The sequence below is a fragment of the Eulemur rufifrons genome, chromosome 28, assembly GCF_041146395.1.
Source record: "Eulemur rufifrons isolate Redbay chromosome 28, OSU_ERuf_1, whole genome shotgun sequence".
NCBI lineage: Eukaryota > Metazoa > Chordata > Mammalia > Primates > Lemuridae > Eulemur > Eulemur rufifrons.
In genome coordinates this window covers 52,540,556-52,564,669 of record NC_091010.1, presented here as the reverse complement: position 1 = coordinate 52,564,669, position 24,114 = coordinate 52,540,556, and the positions used below count along the sequence as shown (strand labels likewise).

Here is a 24,114-nt window from a genome sequence, read left to right as displayed (position 1 = left end):
GTTCTTTGATTGATTCATTTCTCACATCTGATTTTCTCTGTCAAGTGTTTAAAAGTGACCATTTTCTCTGAAAACTTGTCAGCCCTGGATAGTAAATCACAGGGGGGGGGGGGGGGAAACAAAACACCTTACCCTTCTATGTAAGTATCAGCTATTAAGCCAAATCTACCAATATTTATAATTCAGAAATATGAACTAACAAATATGTTTGTTTTGGCTAAATCTCTCCCTTAGGCTAATTTTTAAAGTTAAGATTTCTGGCCAATTAGGCTTCTTCCCACAAGATCATGTGTTAGTGGACCAGGTTCCTTGAAACACTTGGGATGTGCATGTAACACTTGTGAAACAACAGCTCAGTTGTATACGCTGATATCCCTTATTAAATGGGCTTGAGGCCAAATTCCTAAGCTGAGGTATATTGCATTTGTGTATTGATTATTCTCTCTTCACACAAGACATTAGCCAAAGCTGGAGTTTCAGCAGCTTCATATATGTGCCAAAGACACTGGGAAAAATTTTATTCTTAAAAATCCAGATTCATCTCTAGACTTTTGTAATATTTACTGCATAATTAACAATAATGTTTGACACTGTCATCCTCTTGACAGAATCTAACTTGGAGCATCTGGTGTTATTTAGCCAAGAGCCTAGTTTTATTCTCCCAGTACAAAAGAGTTCTGATTAATTAATCATTACCCAAACCTGAATAATACATTAAAGATAAACTTCAATGCTTAGTAGAAAACAAAGGGTAAAGTTTTCTTATTTTAAAGAAGATGGAGTTTCCAAGTAATAGCAGTATAATAGTGAATACATTTTAGTACTTATTCATCACAGGTCCAAATGCAGATGTGTAGAAGGCAGAATATTTTCTTAGATGGCTGTAATTTGGGGTTCAGCCAGCAGAACCTGCCCTGGGGTGTTTTATCTTCTGCTCCTTTCTGGGCCATACCCTCTTGTCCTCAACATCTTTGTCTCATACTTATATACCCTGTTGTCACATGCTCTGGGTGACAAGAGGGACTCGAGGAGAAGACAGTTCAGTGAGAACTAGATTGTAAATTCTGTATGAACTTTATCTGTTTCATTCTCTCTTGTACACCCAAGGCCCCACAGAGTCCCTGACACCAGTAAATACTCAGTAGGTATTTGTTCAATTCATGAATGCACATCCCTTTACTGTGCCAACTCCTGGTCTAATGGGTTCCCAAGCCATCAGGGTCCTCTTCTTCAAAGGCTAGAAGTTTGTGTAGTTTATAATTCCATCTGTTTTTCTCTGTATGACTGTGTACATGGAGAAGCTCTGTGACCTGCAGGCTTTATAGCCATAGACTTCTAAAGTGACTAAAGTGTGGTGATCTTCACTGGGTTAAATTAGACCATGTAGGAAAGTTTAAACTTTTTCTCTGAAGGTTTGATTATTGAATCTGATGGAAAAAACTGACAATAGACCGATTAACAGGAGAAGCAGCATACAAATGTATTAACATGCAAGTGTGCCCAGGAGCCACGCAAATATGAGCGTCAAAGAAGAGCCCAGTGGCTGAATCTTAAATAGCATAAAGGAATAGGGGCTTGAGGCTTTTGGCAGAGGTGGCAGCAAATTAGGGATGGTGAAACAAAGGAACGAAGGTTGTTTGATCATGCAGGTAAAGTTTCTGAGATGATAGCCCTTAGAAGAATAGTTGAAAGAATAGGTGAAAAGTCTAGCAGGGCATGGTGTCCTGGCCATGGAGACTTCTAGTTTTCTCTGCTGCAACACAAGTTAGTCTTCTTTGATTAATGTAGATTTCAAGGAGGGAGTCCAAGACAATGGCATTCCTTCTGGATAGCTTCCGTGAGACAGATAAGGGCACTTTAGAGAGAACCCCTCCCTGAGCTAAGGAAAGGAATGGGGGAAGGAGGAGATGGTCAGAGAAAGAGACCTTGGATCTGTGGCTTATCTCTCAGGCCTTTGAGTCTCCTTTGTTCAAAGCACTCAGCATGCCAAAGTGCCATATTTTGGGTATCATTTTCTAAGCTCCGTCATTTGTAACACGTTTATGATTTGTGTTGCTTTTTCCACCTTCTAAAGAGTCCAGAACATCGGTTTCTCAAACACAAAGTCAATGCTACTATCATTAAACGTCCTAAGGTAATTTGTGTTGTTAGAGGAGCTCGATGAACTTTACTGAGCACTAATATTCAATGCTTTGTGCTAAAGACCGCTCTCTGTAATGCACTTTCAGTCTGATAATGGAGATAGGGAATGCATAATAATAACTAAAACACAATGTTGAAAATGATTGAGCCAATAAGAGACATACAGGACAGTATCAAAGGGCTCAGAAAGAGGGAAAAGCCCCATCCAGGTAGCAGGACAGTAAAGGCTGTTTAGAACAGGGGTGTGGGAGATGGGCCCAGGTAGAGATGAGGCATCATTCTCAAGGAACAATCTGAGCAAGGACGTGGCGTTGCGAAAATACTGGCAAAGCACAGAAGTAACAAATGGTCCATTTTGGCTACAGCTCAGTGAAAAAGCGGGATATGATTGAGAGAGCAGAGTGTAAAGTTAGCTTATAGCCAAGTGTTGAAGGATTTTGAATGCCAGAGAAGTTGGAATATAAGAGCAACTAAAATAAAAATTTTGAAACATTTTCTTGATAATCAGAATAATATATTTTCATTATGTAAAATACAGACAGTGCCTAATAATAAAGTTTCAGGTAAAAAACTGAGTTAAAGCTATAGTAACAAAATGATAACCTGTCAGGGGTATATAGACAATCTTAGGGCAGAAAGAGTTGCACAATGTCATGTAGTCTTATTGATATCACCTACAGTAGTTTTGTTTTGTTTTTAATTACTTGTTCTGCTGACATCTGGTTTCTACCTAAAATAAAATTGAATGCCAGATGGGCCTTTCCTGGAAACCTTATGAAATCCAAATATGTCACCACCATCGTGATTTAGGGACAGTTTAAGAAATACCAAGCTTTCTTTACTTTATGCTCTTTCTTGTACCTTCCATTCCAAATGGTAGACCCAGAGTGTTGTGCATCCTCATGGGATACTGATCCTAATTTTAAAAAATGCATTTTCTCAAAGTCTTTTAAATTTCAGCAATTAATGTAGAAATTTAGAAAGCCAAAGTTACTCTTCCCTGGAGTAACTTTTTCAGATTCCTTGCTTCCTGTTGATATAATAAATATGTCTTTTTTTCCCCACACTCTGATGTACATAACACACATGTCATTTCCCAATGTAAAGGGTTTTTATCCTCTGTATTTTCTCACCCACTATTTCTGGGCTGCATATTGACTTGTGGAGACCTTAGGCACTTTTGCTTTGGGACTTCCTTCTTCATCAAAGCATGTTGAAATTATATTTAATGACTGTATTGGTATTAACAGCAAATATATTAATGTTACTTGTTTAAGCATTTTCTTCAACCTAAAAGTTAATTTTTTTTTCTGACTTTAAAGTAAATTAAAACCATGGCATGGTCCCCTAAAACTATTGTGAGCCCTAGGCACTCTATATACTATGCCTATGGGTAGGTTGGCCCTCTTCCCTTTCTGTGGAGAATTGGCGATAAGCTGAATTGAAAACCAGGATGCATGGCTGGGCCTGAAATTGTTCATTCTCTATAAGACTCTCTATGACTTCAAGTCAGATACTGCATGCTTTGATAACACCTCCCAGTTGTATGGGAGGAACACTGGGAAAGGTCAGATTCATTGTACTGACCTTTTCATTCTGGTCAGTAGTGGCAGCTGCAATTTCCTATTTGCAGCAAATTTAAGAAGAGTGTAGACCTCAGGATACTTACATGAGAACCACCAGAGTCAGTTAAAACTCAGTTTCCTAGGACCCCATTATAATGAAATCAGGTATTTTGCATCAGAATCTCAGTGCTCGGGGCATGTAAGTCTTACACACTGAAGCTGATAGCCACTGTTCTAAAACTAAAACCTGATTGTGTTACCCGCCTCTAGGAGTTCTCCACTGCAGGATAAAGTCCAGCTCTTTAACCTGGCATTGACTGTCCTTCACAATATGGTCCTGCACTTCTTAACGCCCTGCTTCTGCTTCTCCAGCGACACTGAGGGATCTGCAGTTACTTAGATGCTCATCTTCCTCTTTCAGCCTAAAATCCTCTTCTATTATAGGTCTGTCAGTTGCATGCACATACCTAAGGACTCAGATCACATGCATCCCTTTCCTGAAACTTGTGTTGACCCTTTGGTATAAAACTGGCCCACTTTTCTTTGTGCCCTTTCCATATATCCGATACAATACCTAAAATACATTATTATATTTGTTTAGTTGTCCCTTAACCTTTAAAAATTAGAATGATTATTTTTTAAAGGCAGGACTTATTTCTCATTAATTATTTATAAATTACAATGCTTGTTTTTTAAAAGCAGGGCACATTTCTTATTTATTTTTGTGGGATTTTTGTTGTTGTTCTTGGCGTGTGTGTGTGTGTGTGTGTGTGTGTGTGTAGGTATTTGTTTATCCATTTATATTTTCAATCCTTAAGGTTAAACACAGAATTTAGCCAATGTTAGTCGTACAGGATATCTTGATTTCTCTTCTTTTTTCTTTGTGAATGAGGAGATGACTAGGCATACTGGGTGAGAAAAGGTTTAGACTGAGAAGCAAGGTGAAAATCACTAGACAAATATCACAAACAGATGGTTAGAAATGAAAGATCTCTTAACTTCATTATACACAATTCTTTGCCATAGGTATTTTATTTTTTTAAGCAAGATGGAAAAGGGAAAATTTTGAAAGGAATTAGCATCGACAGTTGGTGGTGACCTGTTGTCAGTGTGAGCAAAAGTGGGAACCCCAATACAGGAAAGATGAGAATGCCCAGTGGGAGAATGGACAAATGGACAAGCTGTGGGAATCCCTGCTTTCCTGGGACTCACAGTGCAATGCAGACAGCATTACCAAAGACCCAGAGGCAAAACAAGCAGGGCTTTGGGAGGGACGCTTTGGTTCAATTCAATGACTATTTATTGACTCAAACAAAGGCACAGATCTTCCTTTATGGAGCTTTTTGCTCTAATAGGGTAGACAGACATTAATCATCAGACCCCACAATTAAGCACGTAATTGAAAACTCTAGTAAAGATTATAGGCAGTTTCCTGTGCAAGGGCTAGGCAAAGGGGCTGGTGGTGGAGAAACATAAGGCCGAAAGGATAAGATAGGGCCCAGTTTTGGCAGTGAGGAGGCTGGCTTAAAGGCCATAATAACTTAGAATAGCTGAAGACAGTGGAAAAATTAGACACTCAGCATGCCTTTGGGCCCTGAGCAAGCTTTGGGGAAGGGAAGAAGCCCACCATAACGAGTGCTAAGAAAGGCTCATTTACTTGTTAAATAATGTTAAAGAAAATTGAAACCTGTAATTCCTATTTGAAACACAGTGCAGCTATTTCCTGTTTCCCTTACGTCTTCATGAAAAGAACATCATTTCATCTGGCAAGAGAGAACGTGAATCACTCAAGTGGCAAAATCAATATGATAAGACTTATCTTCCAACACCAAACCTGCAGGTTGAATGAAAAGCTGAGACAGAAAAGACCTGTTAAAATACCCATTCCTATGTCTTCTTCCCCAAGGACAAGTCAGGGGAAAAAGGTTTTTCTTTATTCTTACATGCTTCCCAGGTCTTTACCCAGCCGGGATCTTAATGACTAAGGATCTAGAGGTCTCAGTATTTCTCTGGAAATATTCTCTTACTATCAAATCGGCTTGTCTTTCAGAATTCTTTTTTTCCCTTTCTCACAAAAATTTCTTTGCTTAAGTTAGTTCTATATTTTAAGGGTGACAGAAAATGAAGGGGAATGAATTAGAAGCCTGAGATTTGGGGGATAAGTTGATAAATCTAGTTTATATATTTTAATGAATAAATTTTATTATGGGGTAGCCCCAGAATCTCCAACATGACGTTCTTGCTGTGTCAGTGTATAATAGTCCACTTTGCCACTGGTGAAATAGAAATCTAAGTTAAATCAGGGATTCCCTATACACAGCATGAGAATTGCAACTCTACTTCCCATGCCAAAGGACAGTATTGCTGATGTGTCACTATACATTCTCATGGAACTAAGGTGGCCTCAGAAATATTCACTACCAGCAGATACAAGCTAATGTAAAAGAGAAAACTGATTTGCCAGTGTTCGGGTTCTAGATGCTTCCCAAGGTTCTTTGTGACTCTAAATTATGTGAGTTCCCTTTAGGCTTTTGTTTTAGAATTTGGCAAATGCCAGGCCCTTTCTTGCCAGGGTAGAGCTATTCAGTGTTATTATTTTTGTTCATAGTTCTTGTTTTTGTTGAGTTACTGGTTAATTTTTCTCAGGACAATGCCAGAAATGATTATACCAGACTCAGAGGCAAAGTGAAATTTATAGGTACAAGTTCTAAACCACAACAGGAGATCCGTGGCTTTGTGATTTGTCAGCACCTTTTATTTATTGTGGTTATTTCAAGTATAATTACAGGAGATGTGCTTAAGAGTTTGCTATCCTCGGGGGTTGATAGCATTGTGAAGTTTTGAAGACCACTGTCTCATTGCTTGAAATGGTGCATTTTAAGGTTAATGAAATCTTTATTATGGATTCAGACTTGAAAGTGGAACAAGGATTTTTAATTTAAGAAAGCTTTGCATTTTTCCAAAATGCCTTTAAGAGGTGTTCTTTTCTGTTTTTATCAAAGCCTAAAAGGTAGTAGGGAACCTATTATTATTCCCATTTGGCATAAAGAAATCTAGGCACTGAAAGAATAATTGGTTTGTCTAGGGAACCACAGATAGATACTCTGAAAGCCCTATCTGAAATGCCGTGCCCTAGCCCCTCCGGCTGACTAAGGGTCCTGTGAGCTCACCCTCTTCGCTTTTCACTGCATAGCTGGAGTCACATACTGGGCTTCTGTATGAAATTCTATTCAAATATGTGGCTAAATATGTTGAAAACCTTTTGTGGAGTGGAAGGTGAAATAAGCTGGGAGTTTGAGTGTATTTCATTTTGCAAGTGAAAACTACACATGTGTTCCGTGACTGCAGGAATTACTGCTCTTGTAACTAAAATGTCAGGAGGACCCTATTAGATCCTGGTGCTGAAGTCATCAGAAATCTCCCTTCCTGATTTTCATCCCACTGTTTCTCTAAGCATGTTTCGCTTTTGGCCAGGATGTTTCAGAAGGGGGAAGAGATTGCCAACAATCATGAAATGCTTAACCCCAGCAGAAGGGGAGACCCTGTTTCCAGTGATATTAACCAAAGGTCTGTGACCACCTCACATTGCCTTAGACAGAGCCATGTGCTGTCCTGGACGAATCACTATGTAGGAATATGTGGTAGAATATATTGTATTTTAGAGTTTTTTTCCCCTAAATACTTTAGGGGAAAATAATAATTAATTTTTTAATTAAATTATTATTAAAAAATTTCATACTATACATTTGTTCTGAACTTGCATTTTTTCTTCCTACTTAGCAATACATCTTACAGATATTTTTGTGTGTCAGTACATATAGAGCTACCTTATTCTTTTGAAATATTGCATAGTATTACATTGTACAAATAAAATATTGATTATTTAATGATTTTACCAATAATGGGTATTTAAATTGAGGATTTTTTTAAATAGTAAACAATATATAACATTAACAGGTTTTACATGCCCCTTGGGCTGTGTATGAGGTTATTTGTCTAGGATGGATACCAGGGGATAGATCTGCTGCCTTAAAAACTATAGGAATTTCCAAATTTGGTAAGTACCACTTGACCTTCAAAGAGTTTCACCAGTCTCAGTTTTTCAGGTTATAATGCTGGTCCTGCTGCTGCTAACAAGTCCTTATTTAATATTCACTCTTTGCCAGGTACTATGTTAAGTATTCAATATACATCATCTTATTTAATCCTTACTACAGCCCTAAGAAGGTTACCCTCTTAGATAACATGCTGATATTATTATCATTTTTGTAGAAGGGGACATTGAGGCTTAACGAGTTCTAGTCACCAGCCTAAATTTAGGAAGGAGTTTGTCTTGTCTTTATAAACTGAAGATGGGCTTTATATACTAAAGTTAGGGGGTATACTACTTGTGGCATCCCAGCTGCTCAGGGAAGAAATTTGTCCCTGAATTTTAGACCAAATAACATAAGCGGTGAATTCACAAACATTCTATCCTTGTGTTTGGGATATGTGATTTGGATTCCATACAGTATTTTTATTTTTGCAGTTATTATCTGGCATAATTAAATGTGGAGCGAAACACAAAGTCAATAAAAGAAAATTGCTGCTGAGATTCTTACTGATCTGAGCATAAGCATCCAGAGAAAATTAACATGGCAAGAAGAAAACTAAAAAAAAAAAAAAAACTGGGCCATTAGTTAAAGCAACACACACATATCACAGATCAGGGGGTGTTTCTTGGTGGCATCATTGGCTGTTGTGCAAGGTGGTGAATGTGGTGATAGCAGTGACCTGGGAGTCCTAGAAGGCTGTAAACCTTCTCACTTTATCACTGGCTTCCTAGATTAAGTTGGTATTAAGTAGCCTTATTTTATTTAATCCCATGAGGAAATGTGTTTATTTAACCTTCAGTTATTGTGGTCAGATGTTTAGCTCTATTGAACATAGATTGCAGTGGTGGAAGGTTGTCTGCTCTCTTTAAAAATAGATGAGCTCTTAGGAGGTGGTCAGCTGGTAGCTGCTGAGACTGACAGGCACCCCCAGCCTTCCAGCTGAACCCACAGGAGAGCCTGAGAGGAAAGGAAGATGCTTCTTTCCTGCTGCTATTCCCGAAAGAATGGGCTGAGCTCAGTTATTCTGAGAAGCAGGAGAGAATCCGATCAGAAAATTTAAGTTACTTTGGCTCATGCTAGAGAATATTAAAATATTCTTGGCACATTTAAAGTTTAGAAGTTTCTATACAACAAACGAGAGGGCAACATGATACAGGGTCAGAATTTTCAGTTAGTTTGGCATCCTTTCCGAAGTTTGTCATCCTTTTCAATTTTATGCTTTTACGCTTAGATTACCTTCATATTGCTTAGTTTAATTGTTTGGTAGCTTATTTGTGTTTTGCTCTTGTATATGACTCCTCTTTATTTTGCATGAGCTCTAAAGGCTTTTTCTTGGAATTTTTAAATTTTAATTTATTTTAGCATTCTGGATTCAAAGCCTATCATGCTGTAATTTTGGTTAAAATTTGGTTTTGGTACCTTTTCAGCTATCCTCCGAAAAAGAACCAATTGTTGCTGACTTGTTGGTAGGGATTAAAAGATGGAAAATATAATACTGAATATTAAATGTGTAGTATCTCATTTAATCCTCACCATCCCCAACCCATCTCTGAGGTTCTACTTGGATCCTCATCCCCATTTTACGAATTAAAAAACAAAGAGAAGTGAAGCAGTTTGCCTGGGACCACATATTAATCAGCCAATTCAGATCTAGAACTTATCTCTGTCTTTTCTGACCCATGAACATTATATCGCTAAGTGGTTGCTCTTCCTTCTGTGCCCTGCCCCTAATTTTTTTCTACACATTTTCTATAGCTTTAGGGGAAATTTGTTTTTCTGTTTTCTTTTAATTTCATCTAGCGAAGCTTATGAAGTTTCAATTTGGTACTCTGACAAATCTCCTTTTTTCCTCTATAGCTTTGTTTGGTGACACCTATCTGTAAATAACTAAATAGAGGAATTAACAAATAAATGAATAAAGTGTCCTCAAAACAGAGCACATAGAAAGTTCCTTCCTTTTAAATTTTGTTTGGGACTTGATGAACAAGTTTCTTCTATTAGCTTCCCCAGCTGAAGCAATTGGAACTAATGATCCTTTTCTGGTGTTTACCTCAAAGGGATGTTGTAAGAATCAAATGAGTCATTTGCAGGAAAAACAATATAATGTTCAATATTTTGAGAATTGCACCAAGTTTTCCCACGATTTTGCCTAGAACTGATTTCATCTGAGAAAGATGCTGGGCTTCCCCCTCTCCCACAGCTCATTTATAAAATATGCCAATATTTATTTAAGCTTCTTTGGGTCCTGGAGCCAGATGGAAATGCAAACATATTATGGTTGCTTATTTCTTATTGAGCTACTATCAGGGCCGTATGCAGCTCTGAAATGAGCACATAGGCCTGGTGCCTGTCTCTAGGAGCCTGCAAGGTAGCGTGCCCTCATGCACTTCCCAGTTAGTTACATGACTTGTGTCACTGTGGAAACATATGACCTCAGTCGAGTCTTTTGGAAAACCAGCTTCGTGGCTTTAGTTCCTAATTTAAAACATAAATGACCAGGTAGGTAGAAAACCAGCAGGGATGGAGCCCTCTTTCTAAATGGAACTGTGTAAGGGAGGATGCTTATAGCACCCTATTAAATGTTTTAGAACTTGACATTTTCTTAACCAAGAGATTTCCTTCACCCAAATGAGAACTGGATGGTGGATGGAGACCAGGTATTTTAACAGAGGATATTCAAATGATGTAGAAAGAGAAGGTAGCGCTGCCTGAGGAGGTCTCTAATGCCTTGGCTCTGAGGCAATAGCCCATTCTGACAGCTATAGTTCTTACTTGTGTTGCAATCTCCGTTAAGAATGGTCCTATGGAACTAGCTCAGGGAGAAACAATGAGTCTGTTGGCCAACCGATCCAAATGGCTTGATGAGCTCACCTCCAGGCTTAGTGTGCAGAGAATTTAAGTTCACTTATGTCGGTGACTTTAAGTCACCTATGTCTCTTCTCAAAATATTATATGCGTGTATGTGTTTGGAAACAGAATACTGGCATGGGTTCAATGTTCCTAATTTCTACCTCATAAATATAGTTGTCCTTCGGTATCCAAGAAAGATTGGCTTCAGGACCCCTGCTCCCCACCCAGAATACCAAAATCTCCAAATGCTCAAGTCCTTTATATAAAATGGTGTAGTATTTGCATATAACCTATGCACATCCTCTTGTATACTTCTAATTATCTCTAGATTACTTATAATATCTAATACAATGTAAATGCTATGTATGCTACGTAAATAGTTGTTATACTTTTTTTTTGGTTGTTGTTGTTGTTGTCCAGGCTAGAGTGTGGTGGCATCAGCCTAACTCAGGAACCTCACCTGGCTAATTTTTTCTATATTTTTAGTTAAGATGGGGTCTCACTCTTGCTGAGGCTGGTCTCGAACTCCTGAGCTCAAGTGATCCTCCCGCCTCAGCCTCCCAGAGTGCTAGGATTACAGGCATGAGCCACATGCCAAGCCTATATTTTTTTGTGTGTGTGTTATTTTTTATTTTTTTTTCCTGAATATTTTCAATCTGCAGTAGGTTGAATTCAAGGATGCGGAACCTGCAGATATGGAGGGCCAACTGTATTCTCTCTAATAGGTCTCAAAAATGAAAGGCTCTAATAATTTGGCATTTCTTATGACCAAATTATTAAACATTTTTCCCATCACACAGGTTGAATTAAACAAAATATGCATCCAGGGTGGACTTTTAATGTTACTCTATCCCTAGTAGATATAACACTATGGAATAGTATAAATATGAAGGCTTAAGAATCACAGTGTCTGGGTTCAAATCCTGATTCTGTACAAACAGTACATATGACTCTGAGCTATAAAATGGGGACAATACTTACAATGTTGATTTCATTGGATATTTGTGAGGATTAAATGAGACCATCCAAGTAAAGCTCTTAGTGTGCCAGCATTCTGGAAGTGTTATCCCTTTACCTATTAGTCTATTCTTAGACATGTTAGGGATTTAATGATTCTTAAATATGATATAGCATTTAAGTGAGATATGAGCATTTTCATTGGCAGGCAAAGAAAGTTAGAGGAGGAAAAGCCCAAATTGTAGGCGATGGCTTACAATCAATCAGGGAACCCTATGCCTCTTCTGTAGAATACCTGATTGCCCATGAAGCTCCACTATACATAGTTCCCTGATTAACTTTCATTCTATTACTAATGACAAATATGAGATCTATTACTCCATTCTTCTACCAAAGCATGGTTCTGCGGATAATGGTGTTAGCTGAATGCTGGGGCACTAAGCTGCTGGGTTCAGGTAAAGATACCTTTATTTAACTATTTGACAAGAAGAGACATTCTTGGTGAGAAGCAAAGCACTTGATTCACTGTGCTTTTCTATAGAGAGAACCTTGCATAATATTATAGGTGAATATTTTTTTTTTTTCCTGGAATAAGTCACTGAAGCAAGACGCTCTAAGATGCCTTAGGATAACATTGGAACAGGATGTAAGTGTCTGTGTTTAAAAAAGGTTTAGGGAGCCTGGACATCATCTGGGTCAGTGCATTCCATCCAATCTAAAGATTGGTTGGGATTAAAAAGGAAGTGATAAGTATCCTAAGCTATTTTTGATATCACAGATGCCTAACTGAAATCGTACATGCATTTGTGTTTTCAGTTATTAAAAATAGCTGAATCGTATAGCTTCGAGCTGATAGTCCTTCAACATGATGACGATTACATTGATTATATGTTGATGATCCAGAGGGCAGCTTAACATTTTTATATATTTAATGAAAATAAATCAATACATCAAATCATTTTATATTTGAATTTTTAAAAAGTAAAACAGGGTGTTTATGGGGAAAAATCATGAGAAGAATTCTGGTGGAAGAAGGCTAGAAGTCAGGGTTCAACTGACCCATCCCCCGCGGAGAGATGGTTATTTTATTCTTCAGGTTTTGAATGGAGCTGCAGAGAGGCTTCGTTTCTTCTAGTAGAATTATCAGAGTTGTGTTTTAATTAAACTACGAAGGATGGAAAGGTGGCAAGCTTACAAATACCTCTGTGCGCTCCTAACTCTGGGGTCTTCCCTGATGCTTGGAGCATGGCCAATTGTATTGACTTCTCAGCCTTGAGCCTCCTCTCCAGCCCTCCCCACCATTTCTGTTTATGAGATCTTCTTTACTACACAGTCTAATTAAGACCTAACCAGAGTGCTTCCAGATGTGACAAATAGGAGATTTTCCCGTTGAATTGATCTGCCTATCTCTGTTCTCTTCAAGCTGTCTATTGGAAATCTCTTTCCAAATGTGTTTATGATGCTGATTAACAGTTTCCCCACCCGGCTCCCAATGAACTAAGGGATTAACTGACTTATAATTGTATCTCACTTCTCCCAGAGCATCAAGGGTGATTAATGTGCCACATGCAGCTGCCTTGCTTAACTCTGTATTTCATTATCTGGAGGTGCACCGGCTCCAGGCTCCCTCACTGCACATGGCTGAAAAGTTTTCCAGGAAGCAGAAACCCATTTGTACTGCAGACAACAGAACTCTGAAAATAAGGCAGTGGGGTGAGATTGAAGAAAAGCAGCTAAACATTTCATAAACTTCAAGGAAGGAAAAAGAACTAACTAGCTAAGCTCTAGAAATTTTCCTTATATTGTTAATAGGAGTATTGAATCTCTCTGATCTATAATTGTTTCTGTCTGTAAAAATGAGGAAATCTCTACCTTATTGAATGGCTATATGACAATTTGCTAATTTAATTGGAGTAAGAGCTTAGCATAGTATTTGGCACATAGAAATGGGTGTTTACGTTTAGGTAAATCAGCGTTTTTGTTCAAGGTTTTCATCACTACCTGTTAGCTGTAGGGAACAGACACTTTGCACCACCTGTGCTATGCCCCTGACAAGAATCATACCGTTGTCTTTTTGTAGGGTGAGACTGACGCTCTGTGGGAAATTAGAATTGGGAAAGTATAGCACATGACACTGGTTCTTGGAAGCATGACTCCTTTTAAAAAGGAAGATGGAGAGCTTGTTCTGCAGGCAGATTTCAGGGTGGACAGGTTTGGTAGTGATTGTGGCAAAAATTTTACCAGTATCTATTTCTAGATTGATGACTGAAGCAGTGAGTGTGAGGATATCTTGTAGTTGGAGGTATGTATGCTGAGTGAGGAGAGGGTGAGAGGCATTAAGTGTGTTATTTCAGCTTTGTCCGATTGCCTCTGTCAGTGAACAATTTCAGCAACAACAGCTCTGTAGTCATTTCCCCTTTGGCATTAGGGACTGTGGAGAACCGCCCAACTCGCAAAACCTCTCTTTTTTCTGGAGACATCTCCGAATATATGTAGGGCAACAAGGGAAAATCTTAGCAGGCTTGTTTATAGTAAGTGACTCATCTTTCCTAACTCATTCCTGGTTGAAGTCAATCAGATTTCCCACTCTAGGAAGCTGGAATTAAAATTGAGGGGCAGTGGCCATTTCTATAACTGGCGGGAACTCTAAGAGTAGTTCTGTGGTGGCCATTGTCTACCCAGAATGTGGACTGAGAAGCAAAAGAGAGGAACAAATGCAGATAAGCAAAGAGAAATCAAGAAAAGACGTGGACAGATAGCACTCTTAGGATCCGCGTAGTTTTTGAGTCCCAATCTCAGTCCCCGTGGCTTTTGATCCATGCCATGCCTCTTTATGCATGTAATAACTTTCCCTTTATTTTCTCTTTCTTGCTTAAAGTAGTCCCAGCCGATGCCTGTTAATTGTTGCAACCACAAGAGTCCTTACTAATGGACATATGTGTTTATGTGTCTTATGTTTGTGTATGCATCTGCGATGCAGCTTGGGCCAACAGATCCAATTCAAACTGAGATCCCTTGGAATCTGTGTCCCACAGGGAGGCGGTAAGGCTCTGTGTTCTTGGCTCTGGCTAGCAAAAGGTTGCAAATACTACTGCTGACTTCTGTGGGCTCTCTTCTTACTCCATGGGCATCACTGGATTGTGCATATGTCTGAGATTTTAAACATGATGGAATAACATACGGGGAAGAAGAACATATCAGAGTTTGTCCAGATTTCTGACTTTGGAAAGCAGAAACATGGGGTCGTAGTAAAGCAAAGTGAGAAAAGGGAACTGAAGGAAAGCAGAGGGGATGCTGAGTTTAGTGTGGAACACAAATACAGTTTGAATCGTCAAAGGGAAGCCCAAAAACAATGACATCCAAGCAGTTAAAAATTATGACCTAAAAGCCAGTGCTGGAGATAAATAGATTGGATGTCATTCATGTTTTGAGGCTATTAATGTAATGTTTTTTTTTTTCCTACCAATATCACAGAAACCTTCCAGAGAAGTCAGTCATTTTCAGTAAGAATGGAAATAAAGTCATTCAAGGCAGTTTGCCAAATGATGTTACTCTGTGTCTCCAGGCCCTAGGCATTGATTCCTGAAATGACTATGGACATGATCAATTGCTTTCAGATTGCTAATTTGATAAGTATTATGGGCCATGGCTAGAAAAAATGCATTGGAAATGGGAAAAAAATCTGGCAGGGGTTGAAAAGGATCACTGGAAAGTTACTTTTTGATGAAATCAAATGAGGCAGCTTAGCTGTAAATGAAAGAAGAAACTATTGATACCCATAATAGTTCTCACAGTCTCCAATTATTCCAAGGTTTAGGAAAAGGAGAGCTTGTCATATCAATATTTCCAAACCAAGATGGGAAACTTCTGATTTTTTGGCATGATTTCATCTGTTTATACCTCTGCTTCAGCCTCCATGATAATACCCTCCAAGTAAGCTAAGCTATCCCATTCAGAAACAAACCAGTTTCTAGGAAAAGAACAGTTTGAGAACTATGAACACTAGTTATCCCTCTAATTATTTCTCTAAGAACAGTGATGACAGGGATGAGATTCTGAGATTCAGGGGAATTGAGAAGATTCAGCATCTCCTACATCCCTGGTGATGTGGTGCTTTTCATTCATTTAGAACTGCTGTTTTTCCTGTTCTCTTTCTGTGCTTGTGATTTTGTCCCTTTCCTTAGTTTTTTGTCATCTGATCTTTTTTCTCTCTTGCATTATATTTCATCTTTATTAACATTTCCCCTTCCATATGGTTTTTAAAATCTTTTGAGTGTTAAACTCAGTGTAATGTAAAAATGAGGTCTGTGTTTAAAATGATGATTGTGTTAATTGAGAAAAGTTTATTCCTGTTCAAAATCAAGTGGGTTTTGCCACTGCTATGCTTTTATTTCAACCTTTCCTATCCCTCCAAACAAAGAAAAACACTGAGTAAAATTGCTTTTTCACTTCCATGAAATTCAATTTTAAGACATCTTATTAGTATGTGTCTACAGCTGTTATATTTGTGATTTTCCTTTGTTCGTATAACAGAGCTGTCGATATGGGGAACCGAGACACAAAGAGCGAGGCAGAGGTAAAAGCCCAGAGGACTGTTGAATTGTACACATTTTGGGTTTAGATGTGATTTAAAAACAGTTGTATGACCTCAAGCTAGATATTTAACCATATTTTTTAACTTAGGGATAAAAATAATGCCTACTTTGTGGTGTAGATAGATGAAGTACTATGTGATGTGTACAGTATTTAGCCCAGGTCTTTAGGTGTTCTCCAGAAATGATAGCCATTATTTTTAATAATGTTATTATCGTGCTTGTCTGAGGTCACCTGGTACTTAAGTATTGAATGTGGAGACTGGCACTTGACCGACAAAAGATATGTTCTTATCACTACAAAAAAGAAGCAGAGAGTAGACCACTCTTGATGCATTTAATTTTTTCAAGTGGAAATATGGTTAAAATAATTTTAGAACCTGTAAGTCCTTGTATGATGTGGCACTCCTCTCTGGACCTGCACATCCCTCCAAGGTTCACCTTAGGCTCCTCTACTTTCCACTCACTGCACTCAAAACACACCTTCCATCAGCTCTTTCCTTGCCACCGTGTTCCTCCCTGTCTCAGAGATGTCACACAAGCTGTTCCCTCTGCCTAGAATGTGGCTTGTTTTCAACACTAGTAAGTACCTAATATAAGAAAAGATGAAGAGCTTGGCTGCCATCCGAAAACTTGGGTAGGAGTGAGAAAGAGGCAGAATGAGTTTTTTGTGCATATATACATACAACTATGTGTGTGTGTTTGATCAATGACTGTTCCCCAACCTTAATTGTAATGTCCATAAAAATAACTGACCTAATTTCTGTACCTCCTCCCACATTCAGTGTACCTAATTCTGGCCTGTCACAAAATAAGGTTTCAACACATATTTATTGAATTAATAGCATGACCTATTGAGAATTTAAGCAGTAGACTTAAAAAGACGAGGCTCTTCTTTTATTCCTGGGGTTTTTCTGGGAGCGAGTAAGCTAACGTTTACTGAATGTTTACTACATACTGTGGTTTCAGAGAGTTTTAGGTAGAGGAACACCAAGTCTGTCTGCAGTTGCATGCTTGAATGAGCAGTGTATGGTTAGGGGGCTGTGAGTTCCCCTATGGGTAGATGTAGTGAGACTTTCTCTTTTTTCTTTTCTTTTTTTTAATTTCAGAGTATTATGGGGGTACAAATGCTTTGGTTACATATATTGCCTTTGCATTGCCCAACAAGTGTGCCCATCCCCCATCTGTTAGGTGTGGAATTGCCCATCCCCTTGTCCCCCCTCCCACCTGCTTGACACCCTGTGACTGTTACTTCCATATGTTCACGTAAGTGTTGATTAGTTAGTACCAGTTTAATGGCGACTACATGTGGTATTTGTTTTTCCATTCTTGTGCTATTCCACTTGGAAGAATGGGCTCCATCCAGCTCCATCCAGGAAAATATAACAGGTAGTTCATCAATTTTTTATGGCTGAGTAGTACTCCATGGTATACATATACCACATTTTGTTAATCCACTCATGCACTGATGGGCACTTGGGTTGTTTCCACATCTTTCCAATTGTGAGTTGTGCTGCTATAAACATTTGAGTGCAGATGCCTTTTTTATAGGATGTCTATTTTTCCTTTGGGTAGATATCCAGTGGGATTTCTGGATCAAATGGTAGTTCTACTTTTAGTTCTTTGAGGTATCTCCTGCTGGGACCTTTTCTGACTAATGTGCTCTGAAACTGGTAAACCCATCCTCCTGACTACTGACATAGAATATTGGCCATGATGCAAATGCCTTTATGGTACCTTCCCAGTATTACAGAAAGATGCCAACTTGTTAGTGAGTGACCAAAACACCCTTTTATGAAAACAAACATAAAGTCATGTTTGCTTTAGGCAATTTGCTTTCATGGGGTATAACTATTGATTGAAATCCCATATGGTAGCATCTAGCAAAGTGTTTTGGAAAAACACTCAAACCATGTTTCCTCTCATACCACAATTATCAACACAAAAGACGACTTCTGTGACCAAATGTGAGGTTTTTCCCCACACACCAAGCAGTGGACATCAGCCAGGTATCCTTTAATTCAATTCCAGCACTGTCTACCTGGAGGTAGTGTCAGATCCCACAGGGTGGGGGCTCAATCTTTAAAATTGCCCCCCTCAGACACCAGTCACAAGTCCAGGCCTCTGGAACTTCTGAGTGATCGGCTTCAAGTTGGGGTTCCCACAACCCCCCTTTGGATTTGACTAATTTGCTGGAGTGGCTCACAGCACTCGGGGAAACAATGTTTACTGGTTTATTATAAACGATATTACAAAGGATGCAGATAAAGAGATGCATAGAGTGAAGTATGGGGAAAAGGTGTGGAGCTTCCATGCCCTCCCTGGGACACCACCCTCCAGAAACCTCCACATGTTCAGCTGTCTGGAAGCTCTTCCAACCCAGTCCTCTAGGGTTTTTATGGTTAATCCTATGGAAATGTGATTAGCCTTGAGGATATGGAGCAGGACCCTCTCTGGAATGAGGCTCTTGGACTCAGAATCAGGAAGGTGGGGGATAATGAGAGCCCTGCCTTGGGGCAGGTGAAAGGAGGGCAAGAGAAGGCAGAGAGATCCTGTTTCCTGAGGCCAAACACACCAACATTATAACAAAAGACTGTAACAAGGGCTATGGAGGTTATGAGCCAGGACCCGTGGATGAAAACATATATATGTATGTGTGTGTATATATATATTTTTTATATACATGTTTTAATATATACATACAGACACATATAAAAAATAACACCACAGTGTCTGTATGTCCTAAGCCCATTAAGGCAAAGTTAAGAAGCTTATTTGGCTTTATTTGGTTTAATATTTTTAATTGGACTGATGTCTTGATTTGGTATCTAGAAACTGTGAATGTTCATTTCCTAGAATCACAAACCATTGACCAGGAAAGACCATAGGGATTGTCTAGTCCAACTGATTCATTTTAACAGTGAGCAAAGAGAAGCCAGGAGAGGTTAAATGGCTCGTGAAGGTCACACATCTGCTTCCTTGATTTAGAAGTAAGCATATGTCATCTGTTATGCCATGCCCTTCAGTGAAAAGGAGGAAGAGAGAGAGAGACGGAGAGAGAGAGAGAGAACTCCTTAAAGATGAAAACCTTGGGGCACACTAGCAGATGTATTAATAGCACATGATCAAAATCCTGTTTTCCGTGTTTTGTTTGTTGGTTGGTTGTTAGTTGGTTTCTACAACAGTGCTTGGTTGAGTTGTAAAGGGGTTCCTAAGGATTTAACCTATGCACCCAACCACAAACCAAAATTGCTAATCTCTTTAAAGGGAATGGATTGATTAAAGTGATGCCTTCTACTTAATGGGCACCTACCAAGACCCAGGCAGTATGTTTGAAACTTTACATTCAGTATATCGCTTATACCGTATTGTAGCGACTAATTTCATGTGGTCTAGATTACTACTCTGATTTTACAGATAGGGAAACTGAGGCTCCTAAGCAACTAACAGTGTGCCAAGGTTACAGAAATAGGAAATGGTGCAGATGAGAGTCTAACCCAAGTGTGTTTGGATCTGAACCTATTTCTGTTCCCTATCTGCTATTTCACACAAGGAAGGAATGAGGAATTCAGCATTTAAGGATGGTCAGATGAGAACCTATTTAATGCTTCCTTCTGATACATGTTAGCATAAACCCTGGAATTCCTTTTAAACCATCTGAGTACTTTTACCAGATTAAGATATAGTGGCCACTGATTTACCCAGCAGGAGTCAATTTATCTAGAAAGCACCTCCTTTCCTGTCAAGAACCATTAATTAGTTCAATTTGTGAGTGATAAAATAAGACAACAAAAGAAGCAAATTCAACACCAACTTCCTGTTTTCCGTCTTTGGTAAAATAAACATTATCTCACTCACAAAAACTCACTTATTTATTCTTTTATTCACTCACTAAACCTATTTGAGGACTTCATTTGTGCCAGACACCAGGTGGAGGACTGAGGATACAAATGAATAGGTCAATGTCCTTTCCATCAAACTGTTCACCTTCCCACTGGGGGCTGACAGGCTGGCCAACAAGTCATTGTGATGCAGGGATACGGGCGCCTTGACAGAAATCCATTTGCCACAGGGCCGATGGTTGTGGTTTCTGTTTGGTGTCTCAGGTAATTCTGTATATAAGGACCTGCCAGAGGAGTTGAGAATGGGTAGTTTTCCCTGCAGCAGCTGGTGATTGAAACTTCAGCGGTGCCCTTGCTGCTCCGGCTAATAAATCAGGCTGGATCCACTGTGTGGCTTTCTGCAGCTGTCCTTGAGGAAAGGTGTCATACAGCTGCTCAGGGATGAATGTAATGGTTTATGACTCCAGCACCTGAAGTCCTATCGCACAGCAAGTTCCCTGGAGATGGTGATCATACAGAGCGAATATTGCTTAGCTGGTGATAATGTCACGCTGCCATGCTGAGTTACACGGGTTGCCTGATTCCTGCAGCTAAAAAACTCCTGGTTGATTAATCCCGATGTCATGTAAATAGAGTCGGTGTCAAGGAGATCGTAAATGAGAAAATGGATGCTTGGATGGGGACATTAGTGAGGAATGGAGAACCACCATCACCCCACTCATCCCTCAGTCAGCCCCTAACAACATCATTATCCAGGTGAGAGGAGGCACATCACTCAGCCAGGTCCTGGAAGGCTTCCAAATCTTCCTTCCTCAACCACCCCCACCCCCCAGCTCTATTTTAAACAGTGAGTATTTCACAAATCACATAACCAGGCTTTCTCTTGCTTGCTGTGCCTTCAGAGAGGAGTTATAGGGCCACCCTATTATAAGAAAACCTGATAGTCAAGCACCTTAATTACCAACTAGATAAATTGGGGCATGATTTATTCATTTTGTTAAAGGACTCATTAGAGAGTTCCTTTAAGAAATGTTCTGTTTGACTTATAGAAATTTAATTGCACATATAGGCTAGATTTCAGGTTTGCTGACATTCAGCTCCTTAATTGGTTTATACCCAGAGACATACAAGGCCATCCATGTCCATTATCTTGTAAGTCTGGTGGCTTTACTGCTGATGTGGATGTGAAAGATCATGGTGAGGTGTCACATCACAGTTGGCACCCCCTCCCTGTCACACTGTTCTTCTCTTTTCTCTTTATTCCTGGTCCAGCTCTCTTCTTTTCTCTTCTCTTCTCTTCTCTTCTCTTATCCTCTTTCTCTCATAACAAAAAAAAAACAAAACAAAAACAAAAGTTCTCCTTTAGGAATAGCCTCTACTGCAAGCTTTAATCAAGGCATCCCTTCCAAATAAATCTATTGCTCTTCTCAATAAATGTATTATTCTGTTCACCTAAAGAAATCCAGGTGAATACCTTTTTTTTTCCCATCCTGTTACACTTAAACTTTCACAATCATTCCAGTGTGTTAAGGAAGTTTAACTGAAACTCATTTGAAAGTCTATGGAGATTTGGAGTCATTTATTCCTTGCCATGATGCCTGAGATTTCCTTTTTACGTGGGTAGTCTCATTTCTGTAGCAGATGGTGGATTTTCAGGTTGGCAACCATGGGGTCCTGGGTAGGGGAGAGAAGAGCGTTTGCGTTGCGTGAAGAGATACTGATGCAACTCTCAAGGCTGACATTCAGTTGACCTTCTTCAGCCATCCCAGGGCTTATCTGCTCATGCCAGGATTATTTCAGCAGTACCTCTGCTGGTCCTCCCACTCACAGGCTCTCACTCTTGCTGACTGCTGTTGTCAGATGCACCTTCCTGAAGGGCTGTTTTTATCCCATCAAAGACTCCCGTGGCTCCTACTGCCTGTGGAATTAAATTCAAGCTCCTGAGTCTGACATCTAGGGTTCTCCAGAAATTAACCTTTGCCTGACCATCTGAATCTTCTTGAAACATGCCACAGTTTTTAGATTCCTCTTGGAGTACCCTTGAGACACAGAAATTGATCATTTTGTCTTACTCTGTAATCAGTTGATTTTGTTTTAGGTCGTGCATCCCACGTATCTGATTTTCTTTATTTTCTCTATATTCAAATATATGAAACCTTGTGACACTTAATACCACCACACTTCTCTCTCATCTAAATCCCCCAGATAGCTTCCAATAGTTTATTTCATGGTTAAGTTTCCATTGCAATTTCCATCACCCGATTAAGAAGAGAGATACTATCCTCGAAAGCCCCTGAAGTTACAAATCTTAGCTGGGGTCTGCTTGAGCCTTCAAGAACTGTTTATATCCAAGCTGGCATTTCTTGGGTTCGATCCCTTCTTTTAGACAGACTTTGACAGGCTGATAGTTCTAAATCTGCTTGAGCTAGAATTTTCAGCTGGAGTATGATAAACTTATTTTTCTTTATAGACTAATCATTTATAGACTTTTAAAAAAGTTTTAACATTTTTGAGTACATTTTACTCTCTAAGCAAGCCATTTATAAAAATGTGCCCCTCACTTTTTATTTATATATATATATATATATATATATATGTTTTATTTCAGAATATTACAGGTGTACAAATGTTTAGGTTGCATATATTGCCTTTGCCCCACCCAAGTCAGAGCTATAGTGTGTCCATCCCCCACACAGTGTGCCCGCACCTATTAGATGTGAATGTAGACTTTGGTTTGTGACCCCTTACACAACACTTAACAACAGTCATTGGACATACTTAATATTACTAGTGACACTCTGCTTCGCATCAGGTGATTTTGTGGGTGATTATTCAGCTTCACAACACTTTTGTACTGGCAAGACTAGCCCTTAGCCCCAACCTGGCTAGTTAAATCTCTGCTGATTCTTCCAAAATAGAATATCCTCTTTTCCCTTTCCTATCCAGATCTTTGCAGAATATTTAATGGTTTTCATGAATGATTATATTTTAGGTGTAGTAAATATCTTGCAGTTATTTTTTGAGAGACTGTCTTCTAAAGATGCACCCTGTGAAACAATTATCACTGAAATGATAGAATGCATGGGATTTCCTTTAAAATAATCGAAAACAAAGGGAGAAAGTGGAAAGAGGGAGGTACAAATGAAATGAGATTGACCCGGTATTGGTAATTATTGAAACGAGTGATAGCAAGCGCTTATTATACTAGTACCTCTCGAACCTTAACACATAAAAGTCACTTGAAGTAGATCTTGTTAAAATGCAGATTTTTTTGAGACAGTGTCTCACTCTGTTGCCCAGGCTGGAGTGCAGTGGCACAGTCATAGCTCACTGTTACTTTGAATCCCTGAGTTCAAGCTATTCTCCTGCCTCAGCCTCTCGAGTAGCTAGGACCACAGGTGCATGCCTCTACACCTGGCTGATTTTTTTTTTTTTTTTTTTTGTAGAGATGAGGTCTTTCTATGTTTGCCCAGGCTAGTCTCGAACTCCTGGCCTCAAGTGATCCTCCCACCTTGGCCTCCCCAAATGCCAGGATTACACACGTGAGCCACCGGACCTGGCCTAAAATGCAGATTTTAATACAGAAATTTGAGTTTGGCATGGAATTCTGCATTTCTAACAAACTTCCATCCTATATTTGGGGTGTTTGACCCTCCAAAGTTCATGTTGAAATTAGATCCCCGATGTTGGAGGTGGGCCTAATGGGAAGTGTTTGGGTTGGGGGGGTCAGATTCTCCATGAATGGCTTGGGGCCAACCATGTGGTACTGAGTGAGTTCTCTCTCTGTTCCACCAAGAGCTACTTGTTTACAAGAGTCTGGCACCTCCCTCTTCTCTCTCTTGCTTTCTCTGCTGCCATGTGATCTGCACATGCAGGCTCTCCTTGCCTTCTGCTGGGAGTGGAAGCAGCCTGAGTCCCCAGCCAGCAGCAGATGCTGGCGCCATGCTTTTCGTGCAGCCTGCACAACCTTAGCCAAATAAGCCTCTTTTCTTTATCAGTTACCCAGTCTCAGGTACTTCTTTACAGCCACACAAATGGACTAACACATTTCAGGTGAGCTCGATGTGGCTGA

General features: G+C 39.4%; 1 protein-coding gene across 4 annotated transcripts in view; it reads left to right on the top strand.

Annotated features, from left to right (window-relative positions):
• SORCS1 (sortilin related VPS10 domain containing receptor 1) overlaps positions 1-24,114 on the top strand; it is a 467,434-nt gene that overhangs the window by 99,075 nt on the left and 344,245 nt on the right. The gene's annotated exons all lie outside the window — the stretch shown is intronic.